Source organism: Rhinolophus hipposideros (genome assembly GCF_964194185.1).
Source record: "Rhinolophus hipposideros genome assembly, chromosome: 5".
NCBI classification, from domain to species: Eukaryota; Metazoa; Chordata; class Mammalia; order Chiroptera; family Rhinolophidae; genus Rhinolophus; species Rhinolophus hipposideros.
The window spans coordinates 56,403,414-56,419,101 of NC_138051.1; the positions used below are offsets into that span (position 1 = coordinate 56,403,414).

The following is a 15,688-nucleotide window of genomic DNA, read 5'->3' on the forward strand; positions in this document are numbered from 1 at the left end:
TACTTTAAGACCTGTCTCTTTAGATTCTAATTACCACTGTTGCCCTTTTTCACATTCTACCATTGTAAGCTGGGAAAAAATGGTTCCCCCAAGAGATACCCATATTCTAATCCCCGGAACCTGTGCATGTTACCTTATATGGAGAAAGTGCCTTTGATTTGTGATTAAGGATCTTAAGAAGAGGAGATTATCCTCGATTATCTAGGTGGGCTCCAGATGCAGTCTTGTGAGGGGGGTGGGGGGGAGGACACGGATTGAATACACTGAAAAGAAGGTGATGTGAAGATGGAGCAGAGAGAGGTTGAAGATGCCGGCCTTCGAGATTAGAGTGATGTATTAGGTTGGTGCAAAAGTAATTGTGGTTTAAAACGTTAAAAATAATTGCAAAAACCACAATTACTTTTGCACCAACTCAATAGCTACAAGCCTAGGAATGCTGGCAGCCACCAGAAGGTCGAAGAGTCAAGGAACAGATTCTCTCCTACAGCGTCCAGAGGGACCCTGGTCCTGCGGACCCTTGATTTCAGCCCAGTGAACCTGATTTTTGACTCTGGCCTCTAGCTGTAAGAATAAATTTATGTTATTTTAAGCCACTCAATTTGTGGTAGTTTGTCATAGCAGCTGTAGGAAACTGATAGATTCACCTTCTACATTATCAGTTAGCACTTTTGGTGTACACTGTTTCTGGTGTATCTCTTCTCCATAGAGGCAAACTCTTAAGAGTTTCACGTCCATGCTGACAAAAGTTCTCTTTGATCAGATTGACCTGCCTGAAAAAAGTAAACATACTTAACTGGCTGATATTTATTCATTTACATGCTCATTCATTCAGTACATTTTTGAGAATCTGCTATCTGCCAAGCACTGTGCCTGGTATCATCTTCATGATTAAATGGTCCTGAAACAGACACCCACTCGTAAGTTAACTGTTGTACGTAGTTGTTGTAAATCATAGTTAAGCCTCAGTAAATAGTAGTTCAAGCTGTCCCTTTCCCCCTTTTTCCCCTCGTTTTTCAAACTGATAGCAAGCTGATTTTGGTAGAGCTTGTTTAGAAGGAAAATCATGTTGTTAATCCTAAAATGATGTATTCTGTTCTGCATTTGGCCTTAACTCCTAGATTGTTAATATTAAAATGTACCTTAGAAATAATTCACCTAACTCTCCCATTTTCCATGTGCAAGAACCATGTTCTAAGAAGGAAAAGTGATTTGCCTGAAGTCATAAAACGTAATGGCAGAACTAGAATTCTATCCCAGTTTATCCTTCTTTCTACTACGGACAGAATTAAGTTTACTTTATGGATGTTTCCCCCCGAACGAAGAGTACACCTTTTGAATATCACACCTATATAGTCAAATACTTAACTCCTCTGGATTCAATCCTGTTGCCTTGGAAAATTTGAATCTGCGTTAAAGGGTAAGATTTCCCAATATTGAAAGTTTGTTTCGGACTTTATTTATATCTTCATTTGTTTCATCGCTATTAGAATGACAGTATTAGAACAGAGTGAGAAGAGACGTCTATGGTGAACAAGTATAGTTCCCTTATTTTGCAGGTGGCCTCTTTGAACTGGTGGTTCTACGGAGTAATGGGAAAATTGCTGGTTTGGGAGCTGACGGATGTAGATTCTGGTTTCAGGTCTATAATGAACTAACTGTAAGTAACTAGACAAGTCAGCAAAATAACTTCCTTTCTCCAAACGTGGTTTTATTCGTCTGTAAAATGAGAGGTTAATCTGGATTCTGTGAATCACTGAATCCAGAGACTTGACTTTCAGTGCCCCACCACCTTCCTACTTGACCTCTACAGACTTTTAAAGTATATGATCCATAAGGACAGTTATAGGTCTTTTTATTTTGTAAAGTCTATGCCACTACTGGGAATGATCACTGTGCACAGAACGAGTGCTGAAGTTGATACGTGTATTCCTTCTCTAGACTGTTAATCCAAGAAGGGAAAAGAAGGAACTTTTGGGCGTGGATTCTTCAGTAGAGCAAAAAATCAAACAGAGTGCTTAGGTACTTCGGTGCAATAGCTCATAATACTGCCACGATGATGCTGAGAATGAGAATGACGGTAACCATGTATATACCATGTGTTAAAAACAGTGCTAAGCCCTTTAAATGGACTAAATGAATGGATGAAATGGGTTGATAAATGTAGAACACAGAATAATGCCTGGGACATGGTGAGAGCTATATAAGTAATAGCTGCCATTATCATTTTTATTGTTATATTATTGTGGTGGTCGTAGGTAATCTTCACAGCAACCCTATAGGGTAGATACTATTTTTATCTGTTTTGCAAATGAGAAGCTAAATGCCAGAAGTTAAGCCAGGAAATAGAATAGAATTCAAATCTCTAGTCTTTATACCGGGGGTGCCAAAAAAATGAAATGTATGCAAGTGGACACTTTGGTCAACGTTGCTCAAGCAGTAGTTGGCTGTAATCAGAAGTGTCTGGAGGCTGATGGTAACCACTTTGAGCACCTCCTGTGATTGCAGAAGTCAAATGGGACTGTATTCCTCTTTTGTTATTGGTATGTATTGAGTATTACAATTTTAATACAGTTTTCTTTTCTTAAAATGTGTATGCATTTTTTTGGCACCCTCTGCAGTTGAGTCTTCATTTGGTTAGGAAATGCCTAGAGCTGTTGGGTAGCTCTTTTACTTCGAAGTAGCCAGGAAAGTCCCCTTTGAGGAGGTGACATTTAGGCTGAGCTTGAAAGGTAAAAGCTAACCATCCCAAACTTGGGAGAGGACAGGTAGCAGCAGGAGGAGTTCTAGGCCGAGAGGAGAGGAAGGCCACCTGCAAAGGCTTGGAGAGGAGAATGGGTTTGATCAAGTTCTAAGTATAGAGATGTCATCTCTCAGTGAGTCCTCTGAATACTCTAAAATTACACACCTACACACACTTTCTATTCCTTCTTTCCTGTTTTATTTTCTCCTTAACACTTATCACTGTCTCACATACCATGTGATTTATTTTGTGTGTTTTTTCTGTCTCCCCCACAATGGGATATAAGCTCCATGAGGACAGGGGTTTTTGTCTGATTTGTTTGTCACTGTAACGGGGGGGCCTCTCTTAGGCCATGGGGCTACTTCAGCAAATGAGGACAACCTCTCCTTCCCAAGAGGCTATAGGCTTACACCAGGACACGCAGCTTACTAGCAAAGCGTGATGTGGATTTGAGCCTCCTCGGCTAGGAGCCCTTCATACAAGATGTACCTGAACAGCCATTACATGATTATCCTCTATGCATAGCGCCTACAACAGCGCTAACCTGTAGCAGGCCCTGAAGAAATATTTGTAGAAGGACAGAAACGTTTAGAGTGAAGAGGGAGGGGTGATGGGATGAGAAGTAGGCAAGAAACCGATCTGGTAGGGACTTCTAAGGAGTGTTTTTGTTTTTTCTGTCCCTCATAGCAGTCAGCTGGGAAGTCCCCCGGAATACTTTTCGTTGAATCGTAATCTTCCATCTTTTTAATAACCAGTATAATAATTCTGTAGTAGGGAAAGGCTGGGACTAACTAAAGACCGCCGTGCTATTGGACGCTGGCCTCAGGGATCTATCTCCTGCCTTCTTTACACTCGTTGGTTTGGCATTGCATTTTGTCTGCATATGTTGGTTTACCATGTTCTGTCGAGCTCTGTGTGAGGGGCTTTGGGATAAGCTATATCTAAAATAACCATGTTTTCTTGTAACTTCAATCCAGACACAGTAGGGTAGAACTTTTCAATCAGGATTATTGCAGAAAACCCAGGACCTCTGGTCCTTGTGATTGAATAGTGAGTGAGGGCGGGGAGTGAGAGCCCCCGAACATTATTCTATTTAGGAACTTCATATCTGAATTAGCCTAGAGCATCTCATTTTTCATCCGCTTCCACCCTCACCCCCCAAAGAACACCAACGCTCATTGATGTAATTTAGGGTTCTCTGTTCACCGAGGAGATGACAGCTGGAATTTGGCATTAAATGACTGTTTGAGCTTTTGTTTCTCTTTCAATGCTGATGTTTTTTGGCAACCACGGCCACATTTGAGAATTCACTTTTTCTCTGAGAGGATTTTGTTAGCAGTTGGTATCTTACTGCCTTCCTCTTCTGTGATAGGATAAGACTACAGCTTGGAAAAGAAGGAAACTGCAGAGGTTTATAGATGGAGTTCCGCCCCCACATGCCCGGGGCCTCAGATGTGCATGTTTCTGATGAATCACTGCTGGTAGTAGTTAGTATTTACTGATCCTCATATCGCACTGTTGTGCAAAGCACAGAATCTGCCCAAGGAATTGCATAGCTAAATCACCCACTTGATCTGTTGTTGGCTTTCTCCCTCCTTCATCTTGGTTGGTGGCTACAGGGAGGAAAATGGGAGATATAAAACTGTATGCAAAAGGAAATCTAGGCTATGTCACATTATTGCTGCCTGGAAAGTGGCCTGGGAGTTCACATGCACATTTGATGCTTTGTGCAGCTGCCATAAATCACCTGCTCTCATTGGGGTGAGGATGAAATATTTTTACATGGTTGCTCAAGTCTCTCTCTCTTTGCCCCGGTGCGCCCTCCCTCTTTCTCTTTCATTAATTGCTTAGCAGTTGCTGATGCAATTAAAACGCGATGTGTCAGCAGCCTCTGTGCTTTGCTGTCAGGGCCCTCTCTCTTTGGTCTTCATCTTGCTGCTAGGGATGGGTGAGCACCTGATTTTGAAGCAAGAGGAGGGGGGGACCTGTGGCTGCAGTGAAATGCATTTTCCTAAAAGCAGCAGCTTGCAGAGCTAGATTTCTCCTGACATCTCATCATTTTACCACGCCAAGCCCTAGTCCCTTGTGCTGTTCATTAATGGGGCTTATGTTTGGCAGCATAGTATATGAAAATGAATCCTGCTGAATTGCTCTTCTTGGTGATGTAGACAGTGCTTTTTCTTTTTAAATAGGTGAGAATAAGACAGACACAGCAGCCTCAAAGTGCAGAAGAGTCAAAAACAAATCCACGTGGTTCCATGGGAAACAAGAACCAGGAGATTTTAAGAGAATTAGATGGCAACACTTTGTCTGTTTTGGGTCACCAGGTAGAATACACACTACATCTGCTATTATTCGTGTCTCCCTCTCGGCTGCATTTGCAGCCTGCCTCTGACTTCCGCTCCCTTTGGCTTGTTCCTGAACTTGGAAATTATCACGCAAAGCTCAGATCTAACTATTGTGTTTCTAGTCCGTTCCTGGTAGGGGAGGATTGACTGCTTGCTTTACCAGTGCTGTTTGGTAGTCATGTGGCAGGTGGGTTGCTGTGTGGCATGAATTCTCCATCTGCCTACCTGTACCTGAGACCACAGTATGGGTTTGTCACCTTCACAGAGGGTACCACAGTGCTACTCAAACTTTAGCACGCATGGAGTCACCTGGAGGGCGTGTTGAAACAGATTTCTAGACTGAATCTCCAGAGATTCTGATTCAGTCAATCTGGGATGAAGCCCATTTGCATTTTTAACAAGTCCCCAGGAAGTGCTAAGGCTCCCAGTCTGGAGACCACACTTGGGGTACAGGCCTGGGGATAATGCTGCACGTCTGTGATTAGCTGAGACTCAGTGTTTGTTGGTTTGATCTTATTTTTCTAGTAGTTAGTTCTCTCTCAGGATGAGATAGATTCCAGAGATTTTTATCTGCTTTACTTTCAAGCAAAGCTAATCTGTTGAAATTATTATCTGAATTTTTGACTTTCAGCCCCTCTCCCCCACAGATCTCGTCAGATCGTCCATGTTCGTCGCTAGCCGTGGATCTGTGGATCTGTTCGGGTGCTTGATTCTGATAGGCAAAGATACAGTGACTTTGAAACTGACATTTTTTATATTATGATTAAACAACTGATACTATGTGCTTGAATGACAGGCTCCATATTTTTTCCTAAGGTACAGGGGAAGTGTGCAATGTGTGTTTCTTTGTGAACTTTAATTTATTAAATTCCTTTACCCACCTTGATTTGGTCAGATCTCTTTCTGACCTGGCAGTGGGGATCATTATTGTTTCTTCTTTGTAATAGACTTTATTTTTCACAACAGTTTTAGATTTACAGAGAAATTGAGGAGATAGTATAGAGAATTCCTATATACCCTGCACCCAGGTTTCCTTATTATTAGCGTCCCCTATTATTAGTATGATACATTTGTTACAATTAATGGACCAATACTGATTTATTATTATTATCTAAAGTCTGTGTCTTATTTAGATGAATTTACTTTCCTTTTTCTGTTCCAGAATCCCAGCTAGGATACTAGGTTACATTTAGTTGTCCTGTGTCTTTAGGCTCCTCTTGTCTGGCCCTTTCTCAGATTTTCCTTGTTGATGACCTTGACAGTTTTGAAGAGTACTGGTCAGGTATTTTGTCAGATGCTCCGCTGTGGGAATTTGTCTGACGTTTTTCTCATGATAAGACTGGCATTGTGGGTTACTGGGAAGATAACCACAGAGGTACAGTGTCAGTTTCATCACATCAAGCATACGTACTATCAACGTGATTCATGACTGTGGATGTCGGTGGTGAGGTTGTGTTTGGCAGGTTCTTCACTGTAAAGTTCCTTTTTTTCCTCCCCTTTCCATGTTGTCCTCTCTGGGGGGCAGGCACTGTGCACAGTCCACAGCGTAAGGGGGGGAGAGGTCGGCTTCCCCTTCTTGGAGGCAGGGTATCTACATACATTATTTGGAATTCTACATGGGAGATTTGTCTCTTCTCTCCTATTTATTCAGTTATCTAATCATTTGTTTATATCAGGATGGATTCACAGATACTTGTTTTATATTTTGCATTATAATCCACTACTGCTTTATTTTGTTGCCCACATTATTCCAGCTTTGACCACTGGGAGCCCTTTCAGCCAGTGTTGACATTTCTTTGACATATTATCATTAGTGTGTCGTCCCCCCCTCCCACCCCCTATGCATACAGGCTATGTATTTTGTTGTTGTTCGACTCGTCTTCACGTTCTGGCACCACAAAAGGCAGTAGACTTATCTTTCTCGCCCCCGTCCTAGAATCAGCCATTTCTCTAAGGAGCCCTGGTTCCTTTTATTAGAGAATTAGAAAACAATTGTATTAGAGAACAAGATTGAGCTACTAGGTATGCTTTTTTGCGACTGGAATGGGACCATTATTTTTTAAACAAACATATTATTCGATATTTTTGATAGTACAGTAGACTACTAACTGCTAACCCCTTATCTGCGGTTTCACTTTCCGCGGTTTCACTTTCCGTGGTTTCAATTACAAATGGTCAACCACAGTCCAAAAATATGAAATGGAAAATTCCAGAAATTAATCATTCATAAGTTTTCAAGTAGTGTGTTCTGAGTAGTGTGATAAAATCTCGTGCCATCGCACTCCCTTCAGCCTGGGATGTGCATCATCCCTTTGCCCATCCAGTGTGTTCATGCTGTACACACTACCCACCCATTAGTCCACTTAGCCACGTTGGTTATCAGGTCACCATTGCTGTGTCTTTGTGCTTATGTTCAAGTAACCCTTATTTTACTTACTGATGGCCCCATAGTGCAAGAGTACCGTGTTTCCCCCAAAATAAGACCCAGCCGGACCATATCTTACTATATTATATAATTTTTGCTCTGAAAGACGCATTAGAGCTGATGGTCTGGCTGGGTCTTATTTTCGGGGAAACACTGTCGTGATGCTGGCTATTCGGATATACCAAAGAGAAGCCATAAAGTGCTTCCTTTAAGTGAAAAGATATGTGTGTATAGAAAAAAACAGTATGGATAGCGTTTGGGTACTATCCGCATTTTCAGGCATCCACTGGCGATCTTGGAACATTTCCCCCACAGATAAAGGGGGGCCTACTGTATTAGTAAACAAACAAATTTGTTGTTGCTGTTAAATTTAAATATAGTCTTACAGAGGTTAGACTACATTGTATATATCTGTATTGATCCTTCAAATGCTTATTAATATTTTAGATACCCTTATGTAGTTGTATATAGTTTAAATCAAATTTCTCCTTTTGAGAGATTTTCCTAGTACTGAGCCTCAACTATTGTGTTTGAGGGTGCTGGAGTGATTGTAGGCATTAAAGACTAAGAAGAGACATCAGGGAACCAAGGAAAGACTAGATAGCATGTCCCCTGCTTACAGTTTTCATTAAGGGAGAAAAGGAGAGATTTTCCCTGAACACCAGGCTTTGAACATTAACACCTAGAGGTTGGGTGTGGGGAGGGGAAAAAGGAAGAGGGGAGAAGCAGACATTGCCTAATGATGAAAGAGGGAATTTGACTCCTCGGTGTACGAGTATATAGCATTTTGTGCTTATGAAATTTCTGCACCGTGAATCTTATGGAGACAGAATGGGAATAGCAACCATTGAGGAAGTTCTTTTGTTTCCTCAGGGAAATTGACAACTTTGTTTTCTCCTGATACCGAATTCCCTTTTCTTATTCAGGGTTCTTGCGTGCTATTAGTTACAGAAATTACCGAGATCTTGGGCAGTATAGTTGTGGGTAGGACTGTGTGTTTACAAAAAGAAGGTTTTGAAATGTTGGCAAGATGAACTTAATGATAAAGCCACGTGAATTTGCCAGTATTTGGAGTTTAATCTACATTCCAACCAAGCAAGCTGACTTTACCCAACTAAGAAAATATTAACACACTAAGAATTACTTGATATATTTGAGAAATTAATAAAATTGGAGACTAATCAGGATTAGGCACCTTGAGAAACCCAAACTCCTGGTTTGGTTTCTTTTAGGTTGAATTTATCTGTTTCATTTGTATCAGAATTTACAGATGGAAATGTGGTTTTTGTTACTAATAACTACTGTTTATTCAGTACCTACTTGCTGTCAGTTTCACGAACCTTTCTTTATACATTAACACTGACTCGAGGTCAGCTTAAATGTATTATAAATTCTGATACAGACTTCCGTACTTGTCTGCTTCTCAGTTCCTATGGTCAATTAAGAATTCGTCATCAAATTTTGTTCTAAAAGTTGAAAAGAAAGTCATCATCGTCAGAATTATATTCAACAACAGGGCCTAGATTTTGTTTTTTTTTTTTTTGTTGTTGTTTTTTTTTAATCCAGCCAAACTGTCAATCTTGTCTGAAAAGCTAAAATAAACTTTTGGTATCCCAGATAATTTACTTCGCATACACTATTCTAGGAAGTTGATGGAAGATGTTCTTCACAAAATAAGGAAAAAACAGGAAAGAGGTAAACATGTGATGAAGGAAACAGGATCTCCAATAAAAAAAGGCTAGGGGATTCCTCAGAATAGTGGAAATTTCAGTTAAACAACTGTTCACCAGCACTGAGAGGGCAGCCAGTCCATTGGAGAAAATTCAAAGTCACCCAGAAGAAACTTATTTAGGAAGATGAAATAAAATACTTACTGGGTCTGAATGTCTCGAGAGGAAATTTATACAACTGACAAGGATTTTCTGGGGTGAAATATTGATCATACATAGAAATCTAAGCAAATGAATAAAAAGTAATATTGACAGGGAAAGCAAAATGTAGTGCAGGAAAGGAAAACGAATCGGGGTTTACTCAAGTGTGAATAGGCTTACATAGTCATTATAGGGTACATTGAATATTGAACTAATCAAAATCATACTGCCATTATATAGGGTAGTTTGGGAAATAGAAAGGATGTATGTGTGTGATGGGTACAGAAGGAGAAAAGAAATCTGAATCATTATCTTCCAAAGTGGAAAATCAATAGATAATTCCCCAAAGTGAAAAATCAACAGGTAGCAACACAAGCTGTGTCATTTAGAAACATGGAGCTCTCCAAAAGAATCACTTAAAAGCTGTGCAGGTGGTTTGACTCTAGGGAGTAGAAGTGGGACGGCAACGGGGCCAGGGCTACTGTTTGTTAAGAACAAAGTTTGTTCTTCAACTTTGGAGAACTCGTAATGCTTTAAACTATGTGCGTGTTTCACTTTGATCTTTAAAAAAATAGTAGTGTGCCTAGGAGGAAAATGTTTTTAAAAAATCATAATTTAAAACACAGTTACTCTCTAAACAATTTCATTGTGGTTAGTTCAGTGTATTGATATTTGTCCATAAATCTGATTTATCATTTAATATGCTTTGGCTGCAAGTATAATAACAGAAACCCTGTTTTTAAATGGCTTAATAAGGAAACTACTTATCACTTACCAATTTCAGAGGTAGGCCAGGTTTGGGGATTTCTTTGTTGTTTGTTTGTTTTAGATAATGAGATGACTACAGCTTTGTAAGCATTTCATGCAAATACCACAACATGAGGTTAAGACGGGAAATCTGCTTCTGTTTCTTAGGAGCAAGGAAACCTTTCCCAGAAGCTTTCAGCCGTTTGATTCTAACATCTCTTTGACCGTAACTGGGTCATAAGCCCTCTGAAACCAGTCACTGACACGGGAACTGGGATTTCAGTGATTGATTTAGACTAATCATCTCAGGTGAAATGGCTGTCGGGAGTCAACCACAATGCCTGCCACCCGCCTCATTACCTGTTAAGTACTTACGGAGAACCCACTCCTCTTTCAAGAAACTTTACTGTTTAAAGGAAAAAAGAAAATAAGTGTAAAACAATTGATAGTCAACACGCACAGTGCCACAGGTACTTAGTAAATATTTATTGAATGAGTTAGGTGAATGGAAGTAAAGCTTTTTGACATAGATGTAAGTGCTTTAGGAGTTCTAAATTAGGGGAAAATACATGAAGTTTAGACGAGCAGGAAGCTTCTTGAAGAAAGAAGACTAGAGCTACTGTTTACTCATCAGCTAGTCACAGAGTTGTCCTACTAAAGTAAATATACTTTTGCCCACTGGACAAAATATTTCACCAGTTTGGAGGAGGGGGCAGGGCTTATTTGTGGTGTTGACCAATTTCCATGGCATAACTAATCTTACCCTGGCCAATTTCAGTCTAACAACATGAAGTCAACTGCTTGTATACCACTGCTTCTCTGTAACAGCATTTTTAAAGTTCTGATTAACCTGAGACCACATATTGATTAAAAGCAATATTTAGCTTTTTTAACGTTCTAGCTTATCAATAATAAAACCTAGATTATCATTATAAGGTAGTTTTGGTGTGTTGGAGAAATGAAGAAAGCCTTGCTGCTAGCCGTTCGTGCTAGATGAAATATTACTAATTCCGTTTTTACGAGTGCCATCTATGTGCTCAGTACTATAAAAACAAAAATAAATAAGACCGGAATCCCCAGGGCCTCCCTTCTCAGTCTGTTAAGACCATTATCAACAGTTAACTTCCAATGGCAGAGGGTTAAGGGCTCTTGACTTTTACAGTGCCATGAGAACCCAAAGGAGAGGACCACTAAATTGGGGGTATTTGAATGAAAACTTCAAAGGAAATAATGGCATTTGCACTGAGGAGATGAAGGGAAAGTATCATTTCAGGCAGTAGGAACAGCATGTCCCTGATTGCTGGGGGATGAAAAATCTGACACGTTCCATGCTTTTCCTTTGTGACGTACAGGTAAAGCTCAGGGTGGGTAGAGTATAGAGAAAAGAAAGGAAAGGTGAGCCAAGGCCAGACTGTGAAAGGCCTTCAGTTATATTAAGGAGTTTGGATCTCCTTATTATAAAGTATGAAATTCTTTAAACAAGAATTTAATACACAAGTTTCTGTTTCTCCATATCTTTGCCTAAGCTGGGTGTTTATCATTTTTTTAAATTATGCTAGTTTGTTGGGAGAAGTGCTTTGTTGTTGTAATTTGTGCTTTCCTAATTATTAGTGTGGTTGAATGTTACTTTAAAAATGTGTCTATTGGTCATTTGTACTCTGTGTAATGCTTGTTCATATTCTTGACTCATTTTTCTATTGAACTGTTGTATTCTTAATGATTTGTAGGAATGATTTATATAAACTGTAGATGTGAATCCTTCATTTTAAGCTTTTTTTAGGGTTATAATTCTAGGCTTTGTGGTCGATGGATTGGAAAAAGGAGAGACTGTTGTCACCTTGGCCAATTGGGAGACATTGCAATAACTCACAGCCGCAGACCAGAGATAGTGTGGAGCTGAACTGTGGCGATAGGAGAGGAGGGAGGCAGGTTAGAGACTAAGCTGCCACTCAGTGACTTCATAGGAGAGCTTGGATTAAATGTCGGCATTACTGCCAATACATTGTCTCCTTTCCTTTTGATTCTATGAAAGAGAAATAAGAGAGTTTTACACAGCAGAGTCTACAGTAAGGTTAAAATGAACTGAGGGCATACTTTAAGAATCTTGCATATAAAAGGAAAATGTAGATGAAAATATTTTATCTGCTCTCAGGAGATGAATAACTTTCTAAGCATGAATGCAAGGGGAAAAAACACAAAGGAAAAGAGTGATAGTTTTTACTAAATACAAATTTTTAATTTTTTTATATCTAAAAAGATCATAAACATCCCCCAAGGATCCTGCTTCACTGTAGCCCTCTCACACAGTCTCTCTCCTTTCTCTCACATTCCTCAGACCCCTGAACCTGAAAGCAGGGTTGGGGTCCTTTTTCTTTCTTGCAACTTGCAGATCATTGTGCCTCCTTTTTCTCTAAAAGCCCCCAGGTTTGTAAGGCTTGTCATGTCTGTTTTACTCATCTTACAGACTCTGAGGTTACGTCCCTGCATTCTTTAATTGGAATGTTTAATTCATTTACATGTAATGTAATCACTGCTGAGATTTATGCCTACCCTTTGCTATTTACTTTCTATATGTCATGTCTTTTTTGTTCCCCTATTCCTCCATGACGGTCACCTTTTGTGTTAAACAGCTGTGTTCTGTACCATTTGAATTCCCTTGTTTATTACAGTATTTTGAGTTATTTTCTTAGTGGTCATCCCAGGAATTACAATTAACGTCTTAATTTATGATAATTCAGTGTGGCTTAATGCCAGTTTAATTTTAGTAGTATGCAAAGTGTTTGTCCTGTCGCCCCTCCTCTCCTTGGTGCTGTCGTCGTCATATAAATAATATCTTTAGACATTGTGTGGCCATCAACACATATTGTAATTATTGCTCTACGCAGTGATCCTTTAAGTTGGATAAGAACAACAAAAAGAGTTACAAACAAAAAATACATTTATACTGTGCTTTGTATTTACCTCACAGGGTAAGCAGAATAACAATCCCTAGAAAATCCGTGTCTTAAAACCTGAAACCTGTGAATACGTTATCTTATAGAGCCAAAGGGATTTTACAGATATGATTAAGCTAAGGATTTTGAGAGGGAGAGATTAGCCTGAATTATGCAGGTGGACCCTATATAATCACAAGGATCTTTGCAAGGGAAAGAGGCAGGAAAGTAAGAGTCAGAGATTTAAAGACATATTTAAAGATATTATTCTGCTGACTTTGAAGACGGAGGAAGAGGCCTTGAGCCAAGGAATGCAGGTAGCCTCTAAAAGATAGAAAAAGCAAGAAAACAGATTTCCCCCTAAATCCTCTGCAAAGAAATGCAGTCCTGCCGACATCTTGATATTAGCCCAGTGGGAGCCATTTCAACCATCTGAGCTGCAGAACTATAATAAATTGTGTTTTAAGCCTCTAAGTTTGTGATAATATATTGTAGCAGCAATAGGAAACTAACAGAACTACAGAGTTAGCTTTACTGGTGTTCATTATTTCTTCCTGTGGATTCAAGTTACTGCCTAGTATCTTTTCATTTCAGCCTGAAGGATTCCGTTTAGTAGATCTATAGGGCCGGTCTGCTGGCATTGAATTCTCTCAGTTTTTGTTTATCTGAGAATAACTTAATTTCTCCTGGTTTTTGAAGAATAGTTCTGCTGGCTGTCGAATTTAACCCTCAGCTAGGCAGTTGGCAGCTCTGGGTTAGCCTTCCCTTTCTGCTTATGCAGAGCCTCCAGGTCACCCAGAGATGAGAGGTCAGGCCTTCCCTGAGCATGTGCTCAGCCCTGGGCACGCGCACAGCCTTGTGTGAGCGTGTGGCCTTCTAGACTCCCAGGGACACATCAGAGCTTTTCAAAGCCCCTATGATCATCTCCTGCCCCAGCTTTCCTTCATAAAGCCTTTTAGTTAGTCTATGATTGTCCCAACTGTTATTCACTGCCTCAGGCAGCCACAAAGTTCAACACTTGCCTGTAAGTATCTTTAACCAATGCTCCCATCCCCAGGGAAGAGCATTTCACACTGGCCAACTCTAAGCCTGGTCAAACAGACAACCTTGCAAGTGGGTCTTCCAGGAAACCAGCAGAAAGGTCAAGTAAGTCCAGTTCTTTGGTAATGAAGCTTTGAAGGCACCCCAGCCCTGTTCTCCTCCCTCCCCCCTCCCACCGCCCCCAGCGGCTGTCTGCTGTCACAGGGATTGTAGGCGGCTGATTTTCAGAGCAGATGATGGGAATAGATGCCACAAAAGCTCACTGTTCTTAATGAGATTCAGCTGTTTTCCTCAAATAACTGCTCCCCACATTACTACAAGCCTTTGGTTCATTTCCAGATTTCTGAAAAACTTAACTCGGACAGTTTTGCCCGTTGTTTTTATTGCTTTTATGGAGGAGAGAATTTTCGGAGATCTCTGCGGTGTTTGCTGATACCGCCCCCGCCCTGCCTCATTCTTTAGAGGCTTTAGTTCCTGGCTCACAGTCACTCTTCCCAAAACTACTTCCGGCTTACCTCTTGGTAAATTCAATGTCCCTGGTAATGATCTTGCCAACACCTTTGCCTCTTAGTTCCTTGACCACCTCTGTCCCAGGGATTTTTGTCTCACTGTTACTCCCACGGTCATATCCTAACCAGGGCCCCTGGGCCAAGCTGTTTTTGTAAATAACGTTTATTTAAATACAGCCTTTACTCCTTCGCTTATATATTATCTACAGCTTTTTTCACACTATACACTAGAGTTAGTATTGCAGCAGAGACCATTCATTGGCTCTTAAAGCCTAAAATATGTACTGTCTGACCCTTTATAGAAAAAGTTTGTGGACTTCTGCCCTAGACCTACTCAGACCTGCATTTCTATCTGTTTCGAACATCCTATTCTCCAACCAGCTCTTCCTATTTGTTTGTTTGTTTGTTTGTTTGGCAGTGGCCTTCCTCTAGAAGCTCAGCTCCATCAGTCGTTGACCTCACCACTTTTTGGATAGTGCATCTCATTTTTTTCAGATCTTCCCTCCTTACCGTTCCCTCCTTACTTTACAATCACAGTAGTACCTCGGTTTTCGAATGTCTCCATTGACGAACATTTCGGTTTACGAACACTGTAAATTTTATGGATCTATGGTATCATTAGATAGTAAAATTCATGCTAAATTTGCGGTTTTGGGGGTTGATTTTAAACATCTGGAACGGATTAATACATTTTGCGTTACTTTCTATGGGAAAACCGAGGTACCACTATACTTCCTTCTATACACTCCTAAATTGTTCACTGACAAACCCCAGCCATGGTTAAATCCAACTTTTGATCTACTCCGTGCCTGCACCTGGGCATCTCAATGTGGCTAGAGAAAACCACACAGTTATTTTGCTTGTTCTCACTTTAAGTCCATGATTATTAGCCATACGTGGGCCTCTAATACTTCACAGCAGTCCTGCTGCATTTCCCTATGTATTCCTTCTCATACCTTCTTAGCTCTCAAACTTCCTGTACTCCCCCTGTACTCACTCTCACATTGCTGACTCTTTCACTGAAAAAAAATAGAAACGCGCTTCCACCCATTCTACACACAACTTCCCATTTAT

At 40.3% G+C, this 15,688-nt stretch overlaps 1 protein-coding gene across 3 annotated transcripts in view; it reads left to right on the forward strand.

The window, feature by feature from the left end:
* The window catches only part of ZNF609 (zinc finger protein 609), a 185,106-nt gene that overhangs the window by 83,305 nt on the left and 86,113 nt on the right, over nucleotides 1–15,688 (forward strand). The window lies entirely within an intron of this gene.